This window comes from Gavia stellata, chromosome 8 (genome assembly GCF_030936135.1).
Source record: "Gavia stellata isolate bGavSte3 chromosome 8, bGavSte3.hap2, whole genome shotgun sequence".
NCBI classification, from domain to species: Eukaryota; Metazoa; Chordata; class Aves; order Gaviiformes; family Gaviidae; genus Gavia; species Gavia stellata.
Window position 1 is genome coordinate 45,517,718 of NC_082601.1, and position 23,297 is coordinate 45,541,014.

Consider the following 23,297-nt stretch of genomic DNA (forward strand, 5'->3'; position numbering starts at 1 on the left):
ATCAAATAAAGATACGGAGGAAGAACAGTAGGTCCCCGAAGCCTCCGGCTGGAAAACACTACATCACGAGTATAAACATATATCCCTTTGCAATAACATGGCTTGCTTTTTCACTCACTGTGGAGTATCATCTTGCAGCAGCGGAAAACCGTGGAGGTAGCTTGTTAGCAACTCCTCGACTAAAGTAATGGTGCTGCTTTATTTCCCCTCTGCCCGGGAGTCCTGGAGGAGCAGCAGAATTTGTCTTTGCCCTGTATCATGCCTCAGTTCACTCGTCATCCCCAGCTCCCCTGCCAGGCTGCTCTTTATGAGACGTAGTTGCTCTTTCCTGGTTTCTCCTGCCTGCTTTCCTCCCTGTCTCCTCCGTCAACGCCGCAGCAGCAGCCCGGGGCACGGGCAAGCGAGGGTGGCTGCAGGCCCAGCTCTGAAAGGGAGAGGAGGAGAGGTCTGCTGAGGTTGGGCGGGATAAATTGAGAGTATTCATTGAAAGAGCTTGGCTGGGAGGAGGGGATTTGTTGATGCTACCGTGTGTGTCTGAAACCAGGCACGTCCTTCTAAACAGGGGAGGGAAATAAGCCTTTGCAAAGTGCTGCTTGCCTTGTGTTGGAGACCTTTTGGGGCGAGAGGCACCATCTTCTCGAGGTGCCTGTTGCTTTCCCTGGCCGCAAAGAGGGTCCACAGTGCTCCAATACCTACATTTTTGGTTAGAAAGAGCAGGTTAATCCTACCTTAAGCATTTAGGATAGATTTTCAGCAACTTAAATATGCATCCACAAGCCATCCACATCAGCAGGGACGTTGCAGGGAGGTTGGTGCTTGCCCAGCGTGTCCTGTGCTCTGTGCAGCTGCAGATTGGCTACACAACACAGGGGACAATGTTGGGGTGGTTCATGTCATTGTGCTCTGCCCCCCTTCACCCGCAGGCTCTGTTTGGAGTTGTTGCCGTTGGTGTCGGCTGCAGAACTGCCACCGAGTGAGCTGTGGTGGGACTCCGGTAACATCTCCGATGAGTTGGGCTTTCCCAGAGCCACAAATTCTGCATCTCCCCAGAGCTGCTCTGAGCTTTCATCCGTTGCTCTCCACAACACACACCATTTCATACTAAACTTGTAAACCTCATTATTTTTTTTTAACAGTCTGTTTCACAGACTTTTTTGTTCTATAGTACATGCTTGTGTGTTTGTATTTAGCTGCTTATGGCAGACATGCATTTTGTAAGCCACATGTTCTGTACCTTTCAAAAAGACAATAACTGTTCCAGGAACTCTTCATTTCCTGGTCATGCTCAGGTTTATAGAGGGTAAAATAATGACTCCAGACTAGCCTGCGGTTAGTGTTTCTTTACCTGAAGGAATCAATTTCCATTGAACATTCATCTGGCTTTATATCTAGCTCTAGTTCTTCATCTCTGGTTGTCGCTCCGTTCCCTCAGCAGCTAGAGCTGGTCTTGCTGCCGTGTTCGTATTGGGAAAACCTCTGTTGATCCTGTGTTCTCAGAGTGCATTTGTCTCCCTAAAACACAAACCCAGCTGCACTGTTGAGGCAAAGGGCGATATGTTGGGGGCGATGAGGGTTGGCTGCTCCCTAAGGGATGGGGGGATGAGGGGGATCCCACCAGTGAGGCAGGTGGTGCCCAGGTCACCAGATGAGTCTGTATACCCTGCAGCCTCCCCAGTAGCATCTTTGGAGGAAGCCATCTGAGGCAGCAGCTCCCAAGGGGAAGGTGAAATGGCAGCGAAGCTGTTCCTCCCTCCACTTGCAGCCAGGCCAGGCCAGCTCAGTGTCTGATGCAGCGAGACCTGCAGGAAGCCCCTTGGAAAAATACTCGGATTATTAAGCCCCAAAGGCTGGTGATGCTCTGTCTGCAGCAACTGAGATGATGTTTGTGTTGGGTCTGGCTGAGATGGAGTTAATTTTCCCCATAGCAGCCCTCATAGTGCTGTGCTTTGTATTGGTAGCTAGAAGGGTGCTGATAAGGCACCGGTGTTTTGGGTACTGCTGAGCAGTGCTCGCACAGCACCAGGGCTGTCTCTCCAACATTCCCCCCTCCCCGCTAGGCTGGGGGTGGGCAAGATCTTGGGAGGGGTCATAGCCAGGACAGCTGACCCAAACTGCCCAAAGGGATGTTCCATCCCATACGACGCCTGCTCAGCAATAAAAGCTAAGAGAAAGGAGAAGGAAGGGGGGGCATTTGTTATTACAACATTTGTCTTGTGGAGCAACCGCTAAGCGTACTGAAGCTCTTCTTCCCGGGAAGTGGCTAGACATCACCTGCTGATGGGAAGTAAAGAATAAATCTTTTCTTTTCCTTTGCTTCTGTGCGTGGCCTTTGCTTTTGCCGTATTAAACTGCCTTTCTCGTGACCCACGAGTTTTTTTCCATCTTATTTTCTCCCCGCCCTGTCCTGCTGAGGAGGGGAGTGATTGAGTGGCTTGGTGGGCACCCGGCATCCAGCCGAGGTCAACCCACCACAATGTTCTTCAAGAAGCTTTTCCCTGCTGTACACAACCAGAGCAGCTGCTGGATGGTGACAAACTTCGGGGCAACCAAGGTCTGGCTCTTGCTGTAGCTTTGAGCTGGGTCAGCCTTTTGGGAGGTGGCTTTATTGCTGAGTGTGCAGTCGGATAATGCCTTCAGGGTGCTGAAGCTGGGTGATCGCTGGGAAATGGCAGCTCCCGTGACATTTTCCATCTCTGCTTCTCTTCTAGCCTGGACCCCTGCTGCTATCACTTCAAGATGACGAATAAAGGGCGACGCACCCAGTACCTGTATTGGACAACAGAAGGTTTCAGCCCATTTCACCGGCATCATCGTCTCCCTGCCATTGGTACCACCAAGGGCAAAGACTCTGCCCAGAACCCCAAACCTGCCTGCCCTGTGTTTAAGCTTCAGCCTCTGAGGATGGAGCTGATGCCGGGCAAGACTGTGGAGATGACGCTGGAAGGCTTCTCCAGCACTCCGCAGGTGAGGTCCCCCATGAGGGCTGAGCCTTTCCCATCAGATCACGTCCACTGGGAGTTCTTTTGCAGCCCCTTGACATTTGCCTGCGAAAATGAGCAAGAACTTTCCAGAAACTGTTTTAATGCCACAAGTTACCACGGCAGCACCAGTTGCTTTTCTTGCTGGCCACCATCAGTTGCTAAGGCTTTTTTGTGTTTCTAGAGCTACCATAAACCCAACTTGCTGACACCAAAATGGGGGCTGAAGGAAGTATTGCTACTTCAGGGGCCAAGGGCAGGTTATAAGGTGTCATGTGCTGAGGCAGAAAGGAAGGGCGGGGCAAATAAGTTCTACTTACACTAGGGGCACAGGCAGAAAGTAGATTAAAAAATGCAAGGTCATCTATCTGGGGGAAGCAGCGAGCAAAACAAACCACCTGTGAAGGGAGGGAGTGTCTGGGAGCAGCATCATTTTTCCTCTGTAGACAAACGTAAGCAGAGGGCTTGTCTAGCACTGAGTCCTGGAGGAGAAAAAACGAACAGGGTGTGTCAGCTCTAATGATCATTCCCCATGTGGGAGTCTCTTCCCAGGGATCATTATAATTGACAGCTTGACTTTTGTCAATATTTCCAGAACAGCTCGCCCCAGTCTCTCAGCTAGCCCCGGTGTCCCAAGGGCAGCCAGGTCTTGCAGCACCCTTGGATGGCAGCTGAGAGGGGAGGGATTTCAGCAGGGTCACTGGGTGTTCCTCCTGGACCCTTCTTTCCAGGGGAAATCCAACTCTGCAGAGAAACTGCCAGCTACCCCTGGTGTGCATTCCCTGGCTCCAGGACCACTGGGCACAGATGTTTAAGCAACTATGGACTAAATCTGCATTAAGCTCCTGCTGATACCAGTGCTTTGAAAGGTTTTTTAAAGGGTTGCCTGAGTGGCAGCTTGAGGAAGACTTGGTTACTCACTCAATTGACTGTGATGGGATTGTCCCTGTGCAGTTCTGAGCCCAAAGGTTTTGCTGAAGAGGGAAAAAGGTACTAGAAAGGAAGGAAAATGATCAGGGCATTGGTGAGGGTGTCTTGCCCGGAAAGGCCAAAGGGGATCTGTGAGCTCAGCTGTGGCTGCCTGGTTCGTGCCGTCAAAGCCCAGACCCTGGGAGTGGGCTTTCCACCTTACTTGGGGTCTTGGGAACTTAATTCTCTTCAGGTTGGCCAGAAGCCCAACTGCCTGCACTGCACGTGCAGCACAGATGATTTTGGAGGCTGTAGACTCCGAGGAGTTGTTGGGTTGTGGTGTTGTACCAGAGGGAAGAATGAGAAATGACGGGAGGAATTTGGGAAAGTGAAACCATGAGAAATCAGGAAAAAGTCTTGAACATAAGAGCATCCAGCTTCAGGAGAGGGTTTTCATGTGGAGTGCAAGACATCTCTTTCCTAGGGAGATTTCTTTTCAAAGCAGCTCTAGGAGGGCACAGTACATCCTAGGAATGAGTGATCCCCTCTTTACCTGAAGGCAGGCTGGCTATTTGGGTTTTTCCCATGTATCCTTTCCACTAAGCTTCCAAGGGAGGGTTTGCTGGCATTGGCCCTTCTACCACTTGTTTCCCTTAATGTAGTTATATATTTTTTTAATCAGTTCCTACAGCTTTCTGTAAGGATTATGCTTAGCGATGGGGCACATCAAAACAAGAATCATTTGGGGCAGGGATTATTACAGTTGTAGACAGCACGTGACTCAAGTGCCTTTTGTGGATGTTGGGGTGTAGCGGTATGGATGTTTGAGTGCAGCATAAATAGGGTGTAGCATAGAAAGAGAGAGGGCTGTTGAGGAGACGAGTGACTGTCACTTTAGGGCAGTAATACCTGTTGATGGCCAAGATCCCATGGCACAGTTTTTATCCAGGCTATCAAAATCCTTTATTTCCACGATCGGGTGGCTAGCAAATGCGGGGTGTTTTCTGGACGCCCTGCTAGCACCCGCTGGGTGACGTGTGACTCTTGCATGCAGGTAGTGAAGGAGCGGCTGCTGTGTCACGCCATGGTGGGGAGCAAGGCAGGGAAGGCACAGATCATGCAAGTGGACGTCACCTGTGAGTTTGTTGCTCCCATTCTGCAAATATCCTGCAGAGAAATCACTTTCCGGGTGGAGAAGGTAAGTCTTTGGATTGCATGCTGGCATTGAATAGCTTGGCTGATGACTGAGAGCCCGTGGGGTGTGTGTGCTTGTGTTCAAAGGGGGAAGTTAAATATCTTGTCCGAGTCCTCAGGGCTTTGACTATTGATTTGAGCAGGACCAAGTTTTTGCCATTAACACCGAGATCATTATTTCGCTCCTCTGGGCTTGGGGACAGTCTCACCAGCCGTATTCGGCCTTTCTTGAGGTGGATACAGAATTGAGCTGCTGAGCCAAGGGCACAGGGTGAGACGTGTGGGACCCACGAGAACAGCGTGGGCTTTGCGCAGCCCCCTCGTGTGCTGGGGCTGCGGGTGGGAGAGCAGAGAGCTGCAGCTGGGCGATGCTAAACCTGCTCCTCACCCCTCCTGAGGTGCTTTGTAAAGTGAGTGAGGATGTTTTTAGGGATGGGACTGGTTTTTAACTTCACCGAAGTAAAACCGAGATTACAGCTGCTCTGCTGAGGGGGATCGTGGCCACTTGTAGAGAGACACCAGTTTCTGTACTCAGGATAAAGGGAGGTTTTTGAGGATCCTCCTTCAAGGCACGGTGAAGTCTGAACACTGATCCTGTAGGGGAGCTGAGAAAAACTGATGTAGCTGTCAGCTCCTCAGGCTGATGAGGGAAAACTGTCATCTCTTGTCTCTCTTTGCCTTCTCTGCTCTTGGTATGCTCTTTGCATTTCCCCAAGCCTCACTTTCTTCAAAGGACCCGCAGATGTCCTTCAGCTGCAGTGATGGTAATACCAACACAAAGCAGGAGCCCTCTAGTTTCTGGATCCTGACTCCTGCATCATCTTTCCCTCTCCCGCGAGGTGTCTGAAAAAGAGAAGATACTTCATTATTTAGTTTCTGTGTTTTCAGGTCTCTCCTCTGGTTCCCAGGCTTCCAGAGAAGCACAAAATCCTGTGAGCAGGGAGTTCAGATTTAATTAGAAGCTTTTCAGCTCTGCCTGATGTCTGCCTGTGGTCTGCTTGATGCCACACGCTCTGATTTATCAAGTACTACGAAGCTGCAGCTGATTGATGTCAATACACCCAGAAGTAGTTTCCCAAAGCCTGTCTAGTTTATATAAACCACGCAGAGACAAAAGCTCTGGGTTCACTTTCTCTTTTGATCTTGTTCAAGCAGCTGCCTCCTCTCGGGGTCCTATCCCCCCATCTGTACATGAGACTGTTTCCCTGTCCCCCGGGGGATGCTGTAGTTTCTAAAGGTGAAAAGCCTCTGATCTCCTTCAAGGAAACCTTTCTAGAAGGGTAGAAGTGAATAAAAATAGTAAATAGAGATGTATGCTCTTTTGGGGTTGAAAACCTTGAAATGCATCAGAAAAGGGAAGGAGGTCCATGGCCGCTTCAGGTTGTTTTTTTTCCTTGTCTCCTGTTTCTGTAGCAACCCAGTGATGTCCTAACTCTTCAGTACCAGCCTCTTTCATTAAAAAGCATGTCCTCCCTGCCACTCAGCGTTGTCCTGGCCTTGGAGCAACCCTTCGTGATCTGCGATGCGGACCGGCAGCCCCTCCCCGCAGATGTTCAGGTGAGCAGCCGTGGACCTTCCTGCTGGTGGGGTTTGAAGAGGGAGGAGAGTGGTGGTGCATTTCTGTTGGGAGGTCCTCTGGTAGAGAGGTTTATTCTTTAGAATCAGCAGTAGACTGGCCTGAACTAAATTAGGTTTGAAACGAGTTGCTGAAGGAAACGAAATATCATCTGAATTGGGGAAATGCGTCCTGGCTCTAAGCCATGAGGAGAGGGGAGCGTGCAACTAGGTCTGGGCACGCCATGTAGTAAAGGTGTCTCCTGGAAACCATCCTAGCTCTCCAGCAGCCATCCTTGGATAACCTCAAGAGCAGCTTGCTCCCTTCAAGGGCAGCCCTGCTTTCAGGAAGGCTGAGGATGCTCCTCCAGCCCCTCCCTGGCACCTGCCCCGTTGTTGGTGGAAGGTGTTGGGTATGGACTCTGCTAAACGTGTTGTGGTAGGCACGGCCACCATTTCTGTGCCGTGCCAGTGACTAGCACCTGCAAGGGTGAGGCTGCAATGCCGTTGCGCTTGTGCTGTGAGGAAAAAGATGTTCCTCTAGAGTCAGGGCAAAAGGCCCTGGCTTGCGAGAGTGCTGGTTTGGTTATGTATTCAGCGTATAGCTTCTGTGGGTCCAGAATTCAGGAGGACAATATTTCTTTCCCTCTTGTATGGATGCAGAGCCCAGAGGCATGAGCCTGAGATAGTCTCAGACCAGAGTGTTGTGGTGCTTGCGGGCAGGCGCACACTGTAAAGAAAAGGAAGGATGAACTGAGAAGGCCACGTTGGGGTCACACGTTGAATATTTACATTTTCATGCCGTCAGACCTTGGGACTTCATCACACTGGTGCTTAATACTCTTCATCTCCTTGCAGCCCATGAAGCTGGAGATAGGAGAGGAACTTCATCTCTCCATCAGCTTTAACCCTGCTTATGAAGAGGGTTTGAATATCTGGGTAGCAGAGAAGGCTCTGAAGATACGCTTTCTCGAGCACCCTCAGGAGGAGCAGGTCACCGTTCGGGGAGAAGTCTACTTCCCCAATCTCCATTTCCCAACCATGGCCGTGGACTTTGGGTGCCTCTTGAATGACACCGAAGCTGTGCGTTATGTCAGGATGACAAACTGCAGCCCACTTCCTGTCCGGTACCACTGGTCATTCCTGATGGACAGCCACGTGAACCAGATGAGGTATGTGCGCCTCTACCCTCTCCTTGAAGCTCTTCTTCCCGGTGTCCTGTTTGTACTTTGCAAAGACCAAGCTGTTTGCCTGGCATCCGACGAATTGCTTTCAACTTTCCCTTGTGGAAAGAACACCTACCAGCTGTGGTCAGGCTAGATGCACAGGGAATAGGTGATCTCCACCAGTTTGATGCTGGGAAAGAGGCAGCATTCTGCAGGAAAGCTGGTGTGGAAAGCTGCTTTCTCAGACCTTCGTGGCCTGAGGCAATTACCACCTTGGTGAAGTGAGTTTTCATCTGCTCAACTGCACGTTACATTCGCCAAACAGCTCTTTAGTGTCTTACAGCGAAATGGCAGGTTCTGCTGCAGGTTTGGGTACAGCTGTAGGTGTTGGTGGGAGGACTTGTCTGAACATCCCCTCGGAGCAGGGCCACCCAGCGCTGGTCTGTGGTTTCCAAGCCAGTCGTGCAGTCCTGCTGGAGCAGATCTATAAACACATTTCTAGCAGTTCCTCCTGCTGTGGCCTCTCTACATAGTACAAAAGTCTAGTCTGGGCAGTTTTGATTACAGTAGCAAATGGTTTTTCCATAATGCCTTAGGAAACCGAGCAAAGTTAGCCATTGTGCATTGAAGTGCTGCTATTACAAATAGTAGAGATCCTCAATAAACAGTTTTGTTTAGGGCATTGGGATCTGTCTCAGAGGAGACAACCTACTGGGAAGTGGAAATTAGCTATGGTTATGAGGAGGGCTTGGGGGAGAAGACCTGGGCGTTGGGGTAGCCCATTCACAGCTGGGTCTTGGCAAGTAACAAGAAGTGTTTAGTGTGGCCCTTCTTGATGCACGGCACCTTCAAGAACAGACCCTAAAATGCAGAGGAAAGTCTGCAAAAGCAGGTGGAGAGAGGTGGGCAGGGGAAGAGGAGCAGGGCTGTAAGCTCTGCTTGGAGGCCCCTGTCATCTCCTGGTAAATGAGATTAGGGTTTAATTACCAGCTAAAGGGAAAATCTAATTTTGATGATAGAACAATGCATGTATTTTATAGTAAGAGAAACAAACGTATTACAGCAAAGCCTGTGTGGAATTAATTTCCTCTGGAGCCACTTGTTGGCCGATTGCCTGTTTATCTTGACTCTTCTTTTTTTAGAACCAGTTTAGGTTTTTGGAAATGTAAATGCTGAATCAGTTTTCAGCTTTTAATTACCCCGGTCTCCACCTAAAAAGGCTTTGCTGGACCTGAGCCTGCAGGTGCTCATTCTTCCAGTGGACACGGAGTCACCCAACTCTGCTGAGTCGGTAGCAGCTGAGGGTCCAGAGCATCTGGCAGGATAGCAGCCTCGGCTCCAAAGGGTTTGGCATAGCCCCTTTGCTGGCTCGTTAGCACTGTGGATGTTACAACAGCTCCCTTTTCTGCTCTGCATTTTAATTAAGCAGTAATGTACTCTCTCTGGGTCCCTCAGCAGACACCATGTGATCCTCTGTGGCAGAGCTGGAAATGAAGACTGTCTCCAAGCTATTCACACCTCAAATGGCTCGTGAAGAGCCCTGCAGAAGGGCAACATGTCAGATGTTATTTCTGGTCCACATTAAGCACTGTTGGTATTCTAAATTGTCCGATCAAGGTCACTCAGTCTGACACTGAGGGAATCAAACACGCGGTCCCATGAAGGTGAGATCAATAGAATTTAACCGTCCATACATCTAACCTCGCTGGAGCCAATCATCAGAGGCTCCCAGCGTCAATCAGACACACACACACATTTATTTTGGCCAGGAGAGAAAAGTGTTGTTTCTCTGCCTGGAGAAGATGCTGTGTGCTTGGATCTCTTTTCTTTTTTCCTCTAATTGTTCAACCCATTTTTTCCTCCTTACTCTTCAGTCACTGCTGCTACTTTGAGCAGAGCAATCATAGAAGCAGCAGAGTCCAACCGTTGCTGTGTGGCTGGACATGCCCAACTCACACCAACCCATGCCCCTTCTCTGACACTGCTGAGCCATAAATCTCTCCTGGGTACTCTTCTTCTCTGTGGTTAGAGACAGAGTGAGAATAGGCTCTCCTTACCTCTTGGACCTTTGATAGCTCAAAGCTGAGTTAAGCCTTTGCACCCAGATGTTTTCTGCGGTGTTGGAAAGGATCTCCAGAATGGCCCAGCAGGAGATAATAGATCTGGAGTCAATTTCAAACATTCCATCATCTTTGTTATCTTAAAGGTTTCTTCTTGAAAGACAGATTTGTTTCCCTTTCTAAGGGCAGTACCCAGCTCCTCAGCTTTGTTTGGGATTCCCATCAAAAGGAAGACATTAAATCCAAGGGATATACAGGGATTTTCTTAGAGACCTGTGACAAAGGCTGCCAAAGGCTCACCCCCAAACTTAGCTGTTCTCTAGAGTTGTTATCCTTTATTAAGGATCCATGCCTTGTCATTTCCTTTGAGCATTGCTGTTCCTGCATCACCTCTTTGTCCCCTTCACGCGAGACATGTTCCCTCCCTGGGATAGAGCTAACACACGCCTTGCGCTCCGTGTGCCAGGATGGATCAGCAGGGGCTCTGCACCTCCGTGGCACATGTCAGGCCCCCTCCATGTGTTGATCTGACGTCTGGAGAGTGGGAGAGTCTTGGCTACAAATCCAGCATAATGAATTGCCAGTAGATTCTTTGGGGAAAGGGATTGTTGGGCTAAACATGTAGAAGATGACTCTTTCCTGTCCATCCAGGATTTTTCAGCCAATTTGTTTTGAACAAACCAGCAGTCTTTCTCTACCCAAGTGGATCTTCCTATAGCATTAGGAATTCCTCATGCCTCTGCCCTCTCTCCGTGCATGTCCCCTGGCAGGTTGCATTGCAGGGACCCTGCGAGCCAGATCCCAGCCTTGTTACTGACAAAAAACCCCCACAACCCCAAGTCTGTTATACTTGATGAGTTTTTTTGCTTTGTTGTTGGTTTTATAAGAAGGAAGAAATGGAAAATGTAGAGAGTGAGAAACAGTGCAAGGCAAAAATCTGACAGCAGTGCTGTGTCAGCCACCGGAGGGGAGAGGTAGCAACATGAGCAGCGAGAATATACATCCAAAATGCCTACGTCCACCGTGCCCCTGATGGCGGGGAGTCTGGGATGGGTGACAGTAGAGCATACCCCCTTCTCACCCCGCAGTGCTGTCAGCTCCTTGGGGCAGTATGTTTTGGGCTTTGGTAGCCCTGTGGGTGCTCTTTCTCCTGCTTCAATCTCATGGGTAACTTAGAAAAGGAGGACTGAGTCGTGATGGAAGTGTGCTGCTGAAGGTGTCCTTCAGCTGCCTGTGGTTTGGCAGCAGCCGAGAAGCGGTTTGCTCAGTGTAACAGAGAAGTGGCCTCTTCTTTCTTGGAGACGAAGTCTCTTGGAGCAAGGGCTGGGTGCCAGGAAGGCTTCACTTCTGGGGTGGCAGTCCGGCTGCCGTGAACGGCTTACGGAGAGGCTCTGTACTCGTGGACAGAGGCACTGGGGAGCTGAAGCAAGGGAGACTTGGGGAAATTTGTGACCTGTTCCCCTCCAGAAAGGATAAAAAGTAAATACAGTGAGTGCCAAGGAGGGGTTTAGAGCCAGGAGTGAGTGAGCATATGTTGTTACCAAGTCTGTATTAGAGACATAAACCCGTATACTAGGTGTGGTACAGTGATGCTTTATCAGAACAAAGGTTGGAGGGTGATGATTTCCTATTTGAAATGTGTCTGTAAACTTGCTTCTTCTCTACGTTCACCTTCAGCATGGTGACCCTCGCCATGTACCCTCCAGCTCTGTGCCTTCCAGCATGACACTGCTTTTTCCCAGCTCATTTGCTGGGAAGCTGCAGGTTTGCGACAGCTTCTGCTGCCCCGGGGCTTCTGACCAACGGTTTCACTGTTGAGCACCTGGAGGACTTTTACCTGGGCCATCGCAATGGAGGTTGGAGCCCAGAACGGCTGCGTGGGAATCACTTCAAGTATTACACTTGGGTTTTCTGAGGCTCAGCCTCCTCCTTTGTATAAGGGTGACAGACCCCGAGAGCTTTCCTTTGCCCTGGCAGATGGGGGAGCAGCCCCAGGGTGTTGGAGGAGTGGATTTAGGGCAAGGGAGGTGAAGGAGAACCCATTGCTTGGGTGAAAAGTGCTGCACATCCCCCCTGAGGTGCTGTCAGGCAGCTGATTCTCTCCCTGGCTTTGTCCTGTGCCATCAGGACGAAGCTTGGGAGATGTCCATGTGTCATCCATGCCCTGAGTGGGCTGAGGTTGGACGGGGGTTGCCTTCTGGTTTTACAGCTGGCCAGCAAACGCTGGTTGGAAGGTGACTTCTTGCTCTGCCAGCAGTGTTCAGCTAGGGAACCTGGGGAGCAGCCGACTTCTCTCTTTGCTTTCTGAATGTCTTCATTACCCAAGGCACACAGTGGGAACCCAAGGTACGTTTGCACTGCAAACAGCATCCCTCTCCCTATAAATGCCATTATGCCTGTGCTGCCGGGATGGCTCATGCTTTAATTGCTGCTGGGCTGCTGCTCAAGGCCCCGTCTCCGCAGAGCTTTACTGTTTATGAAACAAAATGTTGATTTTTTCCAGACCTCGTTTCTCTTAATCTCTCCAGCTGTTTCTCACCCATTACACTTTTCCTACATCCTGCAAGCTCTGCATCACACAGCTTTCCTTAAGGGAAAACCCATCTGAACCCACTGGCATCACTCTGCCCAAGAGTGTCATTTCTAGTATTGCTGTGCTCTTTGCTGGTGCATCCCTGTCTTCACAGGAGAGCTGAGAAATCTTTGCACTCTTAGGAGCGGGAGCTCAAGCCAAATTTGAATCCCTGTGTCAAATCTTCACATGTTTTTGGGTATAAATCTGCACTGGGGATTTTTGTGCTGATTCCTTCTAGTCCAAGGTGCTTGCTAGCAGACAGGTGATGGAGAGCTCAGCTCCCTGCCAGTCCCATCATCCGCCCGGAGCTGGCTGCTGCCGAGACAGGGATTGACATCAAAAACCCTTCCAGAGAACGGGGATTTTGTCCTGTGTGAGGCTGGACTCTCCCAGGACAGTGAAGCTGATGCTCCTCCTTCTGTACAGCCACTCTTTCCCCTCGAGAGGCTAATACTGGGATGGTGGATGGACAGCAAGGGTTTTGGGTTGGCTTCAGATCCCTTGCGGCTTACTGGCTGGTTTAAGGCAGACGAGGAGAGTACCAGTCAGGGAGATCATTTCCCAAGACATCATCACGCATTTCTTTTTCAGAAAGGGTGGGATCTGCCCGGCATGTGCCAGTGCTCTGTTTTCCTGTTGTATCACTGAGGAGGCAGGAGGTTGTCCCAGCATGGAGTAGAAGCAATGCTTGCTTTTCCTCTAAAAGTCAGTTGGCCAAAGCCAGTGTTGTGGTCCCCAATGGCTTCTTTGCCAATGGTTTCTTTGGCCACAGCCACAGCTCCATGTGCTGTAGGTGAGGAGCCACTCCGTGCTGCGATAGACTCTGCTAAATGACACTGTTAAAAAAGAAAAAATCATCTCTCATCCAGCTGGCCCATCTCTTCATCCCTGAAAATAGCCACAGTGTGAAGAACCACCATTCCTGCTGCCCTCGTAGCTGCCAGGAGCATTGATTCACAGAATCATAGAATATCTCAGGTTGGAAGGGATCTATAAGGTTTATTGAGTCCAACTCCCTTCTCCTCGCAGGACTATCTAAAACTAAACCATATGCCTAAGAACATTGCCCAGATGATCCTTGAACTCTGACAGATTGCCGTGCTGCTCGCAGAAGCAGGTGGATTGTCTTTGCCCACTCAACAAACAAGTAGCAATTGGGTTAAGAGAGTATGGCCCCTGTGTTCAAACAGCCCTGGTGAGGACTTTGGGATGTTGAGGAGGTATCACCATAAATCTACACCTCCTGACTCAGAGAGGGAGGCAGGCAGGGGCAAAGTGGGGGGAACCCTTTAGCTCTCTACAGCAGAGCAGCTTGGGGAGGACTTCAGCTCACAGGGAGATTTCATGGGGCTCTGCAAAGGAGCTGGAGTTGTTATTAACAACTCTCAGGAGTTGTTATTAACCCACAGTATTCATCAGAAGCGCTCTAAGAGCCGCAGTTTCATTTCCTCGCTAGGATGGCTCACAGGTAGCAGTTTTGGGACAGCCGCTGTGATGATGGCCAGGCTCATGCGCTGAACTGGTGCGTGGCCTGGTGCGTAGCTGGAGGGCTTCAGGGTGCTCCTGGCCCTGGATATTTGTACTCCCATGCTGCAGGCATCTCCCTTACCACCCAGGAGAAGTAGTGTTCAGCTGCAGGCTGCCCAGAGGCACTGCTGTTGCAGCTGAGCTGAATTTATTTCATCCTTATGTAGATGCCCAAGTTCGTGGCTGCTGGAGGTGTTGAGCAGTTTGGTCGCCCATCGGTGCACCCCAACACATATTAAGGTGCCTCGGATGAGAGGAGCGAAGGTTGTGCAGATGGGCCTGGAGATGGGTGATGCTCTGCAGGGGCAAGCGAATGCCTTCGTCCCCTCCAGTCCTGGTTTGTTCTTCCACGCAGACAGTGCCGCGGTCGTCTTTGGGGTCCCCCATGGGGTCCCAGCAGGAGGCAGAGGGAGGGCTGGGGAGGGGTGATAGCACCGCTGCTCATCGGTCCCTGCTTGGGGAAGGTCGCCTGGGCCAAGCCTTGTTCTTGCATGTGGTTGCAGGAAGGCCAAGTCAGGTGAGACCTCCTGGGGGTTGTGAAGAGCAGGGCCTCTAATCCAGAAAAGAAAAGCAGCCTTAAATAATAAGCTACAAAGCTAAGGAGAAATATTCATTTGGGAGCATGTCATTAAAGGCACCAAATTCCCAGCTGGGAAGGAAGCATCCAGACTGCTGTAAAAAAATCTGCCTTGTTTGCCTATGGGGAACACCTGCAAATAGGCACAGTGACAGGCAGGCATGGTTCGAGTGCGTGGCATTAGAAATAGGAGCAGAGTTACTGTGCGATTTGAAACAGGAAACATAATCTGAGTCACCTGGGAACGTTTGAAAAAGTTATACCATCTACTTTTTCCTGAGAGATGTTGGTCAAACCATAAACTCAGCTCTGTTTGTAAAACGAGCCGTAGAACTGCTTTGTGAATCATTTGCCAAATTGCCGGTTTGCATTTAGAAACTGCTGGGGAGGTAACCACTCTGTCAGTAAGTGCCACGTCAGTTCCAACCTTCTTTCAGCAGAGCTGCTGCCCTTTTAGCGCGAGGTGCTATTGGAGCCATTGTTCTGGGATCAGGGAATACCTGCAGCACAGCAGGGAGCTGAATGTTGTCATCGGCGTTTGCTGTATATTGATTAAAAATGGCCAGAGCTTCCATCCCCAAAGTACTAATCGCTGCTGCTTTGGCGCTCATCAGGGATCAATGGGCTGCTTAATTGTGAGTCTCTGCCTGGAATTGCTCGACGTGTCTTTCCGTGTTGCCTTGCGCGTGCGAGGGTGTCCCACGCTGGGCTCCGTGGGTGCCCCGAGCGGTGCTGGGCTCTGTCCGGTCCGGGCACAGCAGGCTGCGGGCTCCACCCCTGCTCCTGCCTGATGGTGCTTTGAGAAAGCCACCAGCATCCCTGCTTGCTCGTAGTGACCTGTGGCTGCGGGTAATTATCAGGGGAAATATTCAGGATAAAGGTGTAGTAGAGCTGCAAAATTTCTTGCTTTGGCCCTCTGCGTGAGGAAGACATGGTCCGCGGCGGTGGGTGCTTTCAGGAGGGCACCGGTGGGTCTGTACTGGCTCATCGCGGTCCAGATCTGCCCCTTTGCATCTCAGCCTCACCTTTTTGCACAGTTTGTGTCTCTTCTCCTTTTCTGCTGCACTTTTCACCTCCCTACAAGCCATTCCCCTCTGTCCTCTTCCATTTCTCCTTGCAGCCAGTTGCCAGCTGCCTGCACAGCTGCTATACCAGCATCGTCCCTGGGCAGCCCCAAGCGTTGTCCTGCTCCATCCTGGTTTCGGAGCTGCTGGGTCAGACCCATCACTGAGCTCACACCACCAGTGCCCAGCCAGGGGCCGCATCCTGCCAAGGGGCCGCTGGTGCAGGCTCCCCTTCCTCCCACTGCAGGTCTGTGACCAAAGTTACGTTCTTTTCCAGGTTCAGCCCTCCAGCACCTAAATTTTTCATCAAAGCCCAACCACCTAAGAAGGAGGGAGGCCGGTCGGCGCGCTCAGCATCTGCAGAGAGCAGCTCCAGGGACGGGGGTGCGGAGGAGCCAGCCGAAGCCCTGGCAGCAGTGGGGGATCCTGCCCAAGAGCCAGCAGTTGGAGATGACTCCCTGGAAGCAAAGGTAGATTTTCTTCTGTGCCTACCACCTGCGTTGCCTCCCCCAGCTTTCCACTGAAAAGCCGTGCTCGTGCCAACCTCCCTTTTTGCTGCCCTGCTGCCACATGCCCTGAGAGCGGGCTGGGCATCAGGGCCAGCGGCTGGACGCGGGGCTTCTGGGGAGGGAGAAATAGGACAGTTTTGCTTGGAGAAGGCCACTCAGATTCTCCTGACTTATGTTGGGTTTGGGATTTTTTTTGTTTTTTGTTTGGTTTTGGGGTTTTTTGTTTACAACATCAAAGGAGGCTTGTATCTGCATCATGATGTGAGGGCTTTCAGTTTCCTTTCTGTCTCAAGCTGTGCCAAGTACTGATCTGCATGTAGCACCTTCTCAAGCCCAGCTGGAGCCACCCACTTTCACGCTTCTGCCTTCCCCCAAGAGCCCGTGTTGCAGTGATGGCCGCAGAGATGACTTTTTATAAAAGAAGGCTTTGCAGACAAAGTTGCCTTTGATGTGCTGACCTTCCTGGTGAAGCTTGCTGCTTTGGAGCTTGACCTTGGTACTAGTGGGAGCTGGCATGTTGTTGTGCATCGTGTGGGACAGAGGCTGCTCCTAGGGCCATGGAAAAGGATGTAAGAGAGCCCGAGAGGCTCTGAAAGTGCCAGCGTTGACATTAAGTTCAAGGAGGGGACCTGCACATGCTTACATCCAAATATCAGCAGTTTTAATGTTGTAACTCTGCACATTTTTTCTGAATCAGGAGAAATTATACGCTGTAGACGTAAAGAATAGTGTGGCTGAATGTTTTTTGGATAGAAGCATGAAAAGATCTTTATTTTGTGCTCTGTTGACATGTATGCATGGGAAGTAAACCAGGGAAATACAAGTGGACGTGGCTAAGTAGGATCCAAAATTGCTTCAAAGGATTCTTCTGGATTCAAAGGATGCTTCTAGATTGCAGTTTGGTCTTCTGCTTGTGTCACTCTATCAAGGCAATCGCCATATAACCTCCCTGGGGAGGTGGGAGACCACAGGCCTAGGAAAGATGTGGGTTAGCATCTTTGGGAATATACACTTGACAAAGCTTTGCTAAGCTTGAAAACGTAGAGACAACAGAAAGAGCATCGAGACGAGAGAAAACTCTTCCCTCCCCAGTGCTTTATCTACTGGGGAGATGGAGCCTCTGATTAGGTCTAAGGATGTCCTGTAAATATTCTTGCAGATTCTGCTGAAGTCACGGCCACAGCACAAAGCACTTCTTCACATTAGTGAACAAGGGGGTGTTCTTAAATGTCAAGAGCAGTCGCAAAGCCCTCTTTTATAAATAGGGGTCAGAAGTCCAGGGATGAGTTTCCTCTTGAGACATGGTGCCTTTGAGGTTCAATACCAGCTCTTGGCTGCTGCAAGACAGAAAAACATCTCAGCTGCCTTCTTCAGGAAGGTGCTGTTGGAGAAGAATGACCGAGCAGAGATCCTCAGCTCTCCAGCACCGATGAGTGCATGAGATGAAACCTAAGCACCATCTGAAACGGGATAGTTGTGCTGAGCACTTTCTAAGTCCTCATTTTCCTGTTTTTAATGCGTCTCACTTGCAGTTGTGTTCCTCTTTTTGTCACAGAAAACCTAACCTGTCAAGGCATGGGGTTCTCGGTGTGTTCCTCGGGCAGGAGTGAGCAAAGCCAGGCTGGCACGAGGGTGCAAAGTACCCTTGAGGTCTCTGCTAGGACTCAGTGCTGGGCGCACGCAGCTTCCTCGTGCAAGCTTGCGTGTAGGAAGTGCAGATGGAGCCCATGTCTCATCTGTGGGTGGGCTCGGACCCACGCTCAACTGATGTGAGGGACATACCCCTGCTTGATTTGTGCCCAGGTCCCATCTCAGCTGCTCCTGTCTTGGTGAGGTGGTGGAGCCTGCAGCAGAGTGGTCTCACCCAGACCAGGCAGCTGCTTTCTGCAGCTCATGGTGCTTGTTTTCCAGTTGCTGTCATCCACTGCTGCGGAGCTGGAAGGTGCTGCAGAGATGGAGGGTGCTGCGGAGACTCAGAGCCGGGTGAAGATCAAGGAGTTGATGCCGTTCACGGAGGCAGAGCCCCTCACCTTGGGAGTGGAGGAGGTAAGTGGGAATGTGACTTGCTTATGTAGCCCCCGCTCCCACTGGTGGCCCTCGGCGCTGCTCACAGAGTGGCGTCACAGCCCTCCCAGCACGTCGCACAGCACTGCTGAAGCAACCGGTCATTGGAGAGGCCGTGCAGGACATGTCGTAGGGTTGGCCAAGGACGTTACCTGTGTGGCGCCTATGGAGGGCATTATTCGTCCCGCTCTTACTAATCAAGTGGTCGATAGGAAATTTTTGCAGTAGATTTTGCTGCAGCATCTTGAGAGAGCAGCATGCAAATCGTAGAGAGGAGACGTCCCAAGTTACTTTGATGTACTGTATTAATGAATGTATTAGTTGGTGAGTATGGGAGATTTTTCCCATGGTTTCTCCACTGGAAAGTGTCATGGATGCAGGATGAGATTAGGATGATTTTGCCTGTGTTTGAGGAGCAGGCCCCTCCAGTCATGTCTGTCCTTTGCTTCAAGCCATGGCTGCTCTTCTGCATCAATTTGGATGCTTGACATCTTGATCTCTCCTCCCCTCCCCTCCCTCCAGGTTTTTGACATCCTGCCGCTGTACGGTGTGCTGCAGCCGGGCGAGAGCGAGCGGGTCACATTCACCTTCTTTGGCCACGCAAACATCGTGGCCAGCGTCACGGCACTGTGCAAGGTGGAGGGAGGCCCGACCTATGAGATCGCGCTGAGTGGGGAGGCTTCGCTCATTGACTACCTCCTAGACACCACGGAGATCGACTGCGGGCTGAAGGTACCACGCGCTTCTCTTGGCAGCGGTCTTTAAAACCATCGCCGGCGGGTTGCTGCTGACCTTGGTCTAGGGGTCTCTCCCCTTCCCAGCTACTTTGTCAGCTGTACAACCTTTGAGTGATAGGTCCTGCATCCAAGGTGGTTTTTAATGGCCATCTCCATCCCCCCCCAAAGCTGGGAATTGCTCCTCTTCAAGGTTCCTAACGCTGCCTCCTGGGGCAGGCAGGATCCCAGCGGTGATCTCCAGAGGGACGTGCCTTGAGACATCCATCCACTGATCCGCTCCTAAAGCCTGAGGTGCAAGGAGATGCTCTTTTTCAGTGCTCTCGATTAATCAACAAAATAAACCAGGGAGGAAGTTAACTTGGGCTTCCTGTCACTGAAGCTGGAGAGAATGTCCCAGAATAATCCCCACTTTACTTCTTTTTGGTTAAAAACCCCACAGATATTTCCAGCTGTTGGCCCTGCATGTGTTGCACCGTCTGTCTCCCTTTTTGCTGGTATTTTGCTTGCAAGTACTTGTATGCAGGTGGCTTTTCCTCTGAAATGCCTTGATGCCTCCTTCTTTGTTTCAGCTAGATGTTGGATGACACCTTAAAGGGCAGAGGGCTTGTATCCCCTCGTTTCTTTGTTACTGGTCTTTACATGGTTGTTATTGCACCTCTGCGTGCTGCCGTAAATATCTATTCCTGTGTCGGGCTAAGAGGTACTCTGTGGCTGTGGGCTCCCCAGGTTAACCCGGGAGAGTCAAGTGCCCATATGTCCTCTGCGGTCCCTGCTGCTGTGCTGTGTTCATTTCCTTTCAAGCCAAAGAAAGAGGAAGGAGATTCCCAGCATCAGGCCTGTGTCTGTAACTTCCCGCTCCTCTGTCCTCTCTTCAGCTGTTTAACAAAGTCACCAAAGCAGAGGTCACCCTGCAGAACAGCGGCAAGGTGGGCTTCACCTACGCGGTGCTCAGCCCCAGCGCGGCCACTGCCGACAGCCCTCTGCCCGGCGTGCCCCTGGTCATGCCCAGCACGGTGAGTACGGAGGTAGCACAAGCGATTAACCCTGGCCCTTTGTCAGGCTGCCTAGGAGAGGGTTGTAGATGCCCTCTTCCTGCGAGCTTCCCAACACACAGCTCTGCTCAGACCCGCGCAGTTGTTGCCGTAAGCAGCATTGTCGGCCCTGGCAGCTTGACAGGGCTCGCTTTCGCTGCAGCTGTGTTGTGCACTGGATAAGGGCTCGGGGGACCAAGTGGCAGGATGTGTCCCGCTCAGGAGCTTGTCCCTGCAGCGTGGAGGGGAGCGGGGAGCTGAGGGTCCAGCCCCGCGTGCAGAGGGCAAGCCGAGGAAAGCTGCGGCTGTGTCCTGTCACCCCGAGCCATGTTGCCATCTGCTTGAGTTTGCTCTCGACCTGGCTGGCGTGAGCCCAGCCCGGGGATCGGACAGTCCTTCTGGAAGCCTGGAGAGGAGGTGACCTTCCTGGCAACACCTTCTTCCCTAGATCTCATCCTCGTCCCTGCTCCTGCGTTTCCAGAGATGTATGTTTGCAGGTCATTGTGAGTCCAGATAGGCTCGTGCACCCTCGGTGTAACCGCACAGGCAGGAGATGTTTGGTTGGGGTCGTTAATAAGGGGTGAGGCCCTTCAACAGCAGCCTGGGAACCACTGACATGCTGTGAGAGGAGCTACTGGGTCTGCTGAGAGTGCAGGCAGTTCACGCATCTTCCACAGCGGCTGGTAAAAGAGCTTTTATTTATTTGGTCTGGCTCTTGCTAGCAGAGGTGTGCTCATGCTGAGCGAAGGGTAGTCTGTGCTGTGAGAATGCATCCCTACAGGCCCTCTGAAGGACACAGTGCATCCTGGTGTAGGAGACTTCAGCTTTTGGGTAGAAGAGAGCTAGAAGGCGATGTTGTCTGATGCTTTCTTATCTTTGAGAACGTGCCTTCTCTTCTCAGCGTGTCTATCGTCTGAGCCATCCCTCCACCAAACCCTCTTTGGTTTACATTCCCTCCCTCTTCTCTGGTGCCCTGCAGGGTTACATTGGACCTGGCAAGGAGCAAGTGCTGAAAGTCCGTTACCTGCCAGGAGTGCCGGGAGTCTTTTGCAGGACTTTCCAGGTCCAAGTGGGTCACCTGGAGCCGAAAGAAATCTCCCTCAAAGGAGAGGGGATCTTTCCCAGGACCTACTTGGACCTGCCGAAGAACACCAAAGGTGAGCACTGCCTGTCTGCTCCCCAGGTAGGTCCCCGGCTTTTTCCCCCATGTCATATCATATGGCCATAGGGCAGCTCCCACCCATCTCCACCAGGCCTGGAGGTTTCAGGGCTGTCATACCAACACTCAACCCTCTGGTTGCTTCCTGAGCGTCTAGCAGATGAGCCCATGTGGGCTTTGCCCCGGGAACCATCCTGCAGAGCTTGCCAGCATATCTGTTGGTGGCCTGCAAAGATGATGCCTAGACAGAAAAGCTTGGGAAAGCTGTAATGCGGGCTGGCAGGGATTTTGTCAGGGTTGGCTTTGCATCGCGTTGCAGGGGATGAGATGCTCCTCTGTGGGGTGGAAGATGGGTGATTCAGAGAGGAGTAGCAGCATCCATTTTGCATAGATTGCTCGAGGAGTTTGTTTCTGGGAGAGGCCAGCATCGGGGGAGTGGGACTTCCCAGCTTAAGTGGGCATGGTGCTGTGCCCACACTTCTATTTGTGGATGTTTTCTTCCTTCAGGAACCAAACAGTATGAGAAGATCCTCAGAGGCAAAAGCAAAGATGGAAGAAGACAGCCAGAGGGATGAAGCAGTGGTTCTGGGGGAGGCTGCGGCCGTGGAGCCACCCACGAACGACTCGGGCACCGTGGTGAGAATGGCTGCTGCCCTGTTTGTCACGTGCCACCCTCCCGCCATGTCACTTGGGCCCCTTGCACCCTGCAGCAGGCTTCCTGGTACCCTGCTGGCACTTGGGACCTCCCTGCCCGCATCTGGCCATGATCACGCATCAGCTCAGCGTTGCCCCGGGGGCTGCCCACCTCTGGTAGTTGTCCCTCCTGTAGATGCACCAGCTTCCGGACTACCCCAGGGAGCGATCCTGAAGACCATGCTCATGTGATTGAATTTATGGTACTCTGTGAATGGAGATGCAGGTCATTGCTGGGGTATTTGTGAGTCACACGCCAAGCCCTGCCAGGTTTACAGAGCTTCATAGCAGCAGCCTGACTGCGCCCTGGGACCGTGCTGTCAGTGTTCGTCTCCAAGAGGCACCAGCTTTGTCGTGGTTCCGTTTTGGAGAGAGCTTTTGTCCAAGCTGCTTTGGCAGTGGCTGGGGTCAGGCAAATACTTGGAGCGCTGAAAGGTTCCTGGCTTGTCTGTCTGTTTGTCTGGCCAGATCAGCTTTTATAACAGTGACCGGACAGGCAAAGATGCTGGAGTTCATTTCCCCCCAGATCAGGTCCTGTCTAAGAGAGCAGGAGGTGTCAGAGACACTGAGCAGGGAGACAGGAGGACCCCATCGCCCCTCTCAACAAAGCAGGGTGGGATCCTCTTTCAGAGACAAGCCTCTCCCTTGGGAAGGGCCTTTGCTAACCAGCCACCGTCTTTGCTTTCCTCAGTTCGACACTCGGCTGCAGATGCAAATGGAACAGATGCTGATGGAGGAACACGCCCTGGAGCAGCAGAAAGTTCTCGCTTCCGGTCCCTCTGAGGACACTGCCTTTGACTAGCGTGCTCATCGGAGGCTTCTCAAGTTAGTGGGGACTCCCGTACCCTATGTCCAGGCACCCCAAGGGTAACACCCGGTGGCACACCCCTGCTCCTGAGAGCTCCTTGTGCCTGCAGAGCTGGGAATAGCTGGGCACTCAGCTCCCCACCGATGATGGGTTCTGTTCTTAGAGCTGAGGGGGTCCAGTGCTGACCATCAAGCCCATCCAAACAGCACAGACAGCATCCCTGCTGACCAGCTCTGAAAGAGGCAGCTCAAAGCTGGCGTCTTTGTTCCAACTAACAGATCCCACTAAGCAAAAAGAGCCGGGAACGGCACAGGTTGACAAAGCCTTGACAAGCCCTACATCAGGTGTCTTGGGTGCTGGTGGGACTGCAGGGCTTACCTAAGTAACTTGTCCTTCCTTTTCTCCTTCATGAGGAGGGACGGGCACCATAAGCTCCAGTTCAGGAGGAAGAGGCTCTGCAAAACAGATTGTTTAGGTGTTTTCGTGAGTGGGATTACTCTGGCAAAGGACCTTCCCATGAATCTTGTAGGTGTTGATTACTGCATTTACCAGTGCTCCTCTGGGGACAGATCTGGTTGCAGAGCAGTACAAATGAATTTTTTGTTAAGGTCCCACTGGTAGCGGAAAAAGCCTTGGACCTACACTCCCCGTGACTTACCAGAGACTTATTACCAGGTGGTAAGGCTTGGGTT

General features: G+C 51.5%; 1 pseudogene; it reads left to right on the forward strand.

Moving 5' to 3' along the window:
• LOC132317446 (hydrocephalus-inducing protein homolog) overlaps window positions 1–23,297 on the forward strand; it is a 75,267-nt pseudogene that overhangs the window by 44,108 nt on the left and 7,862 nt on the right.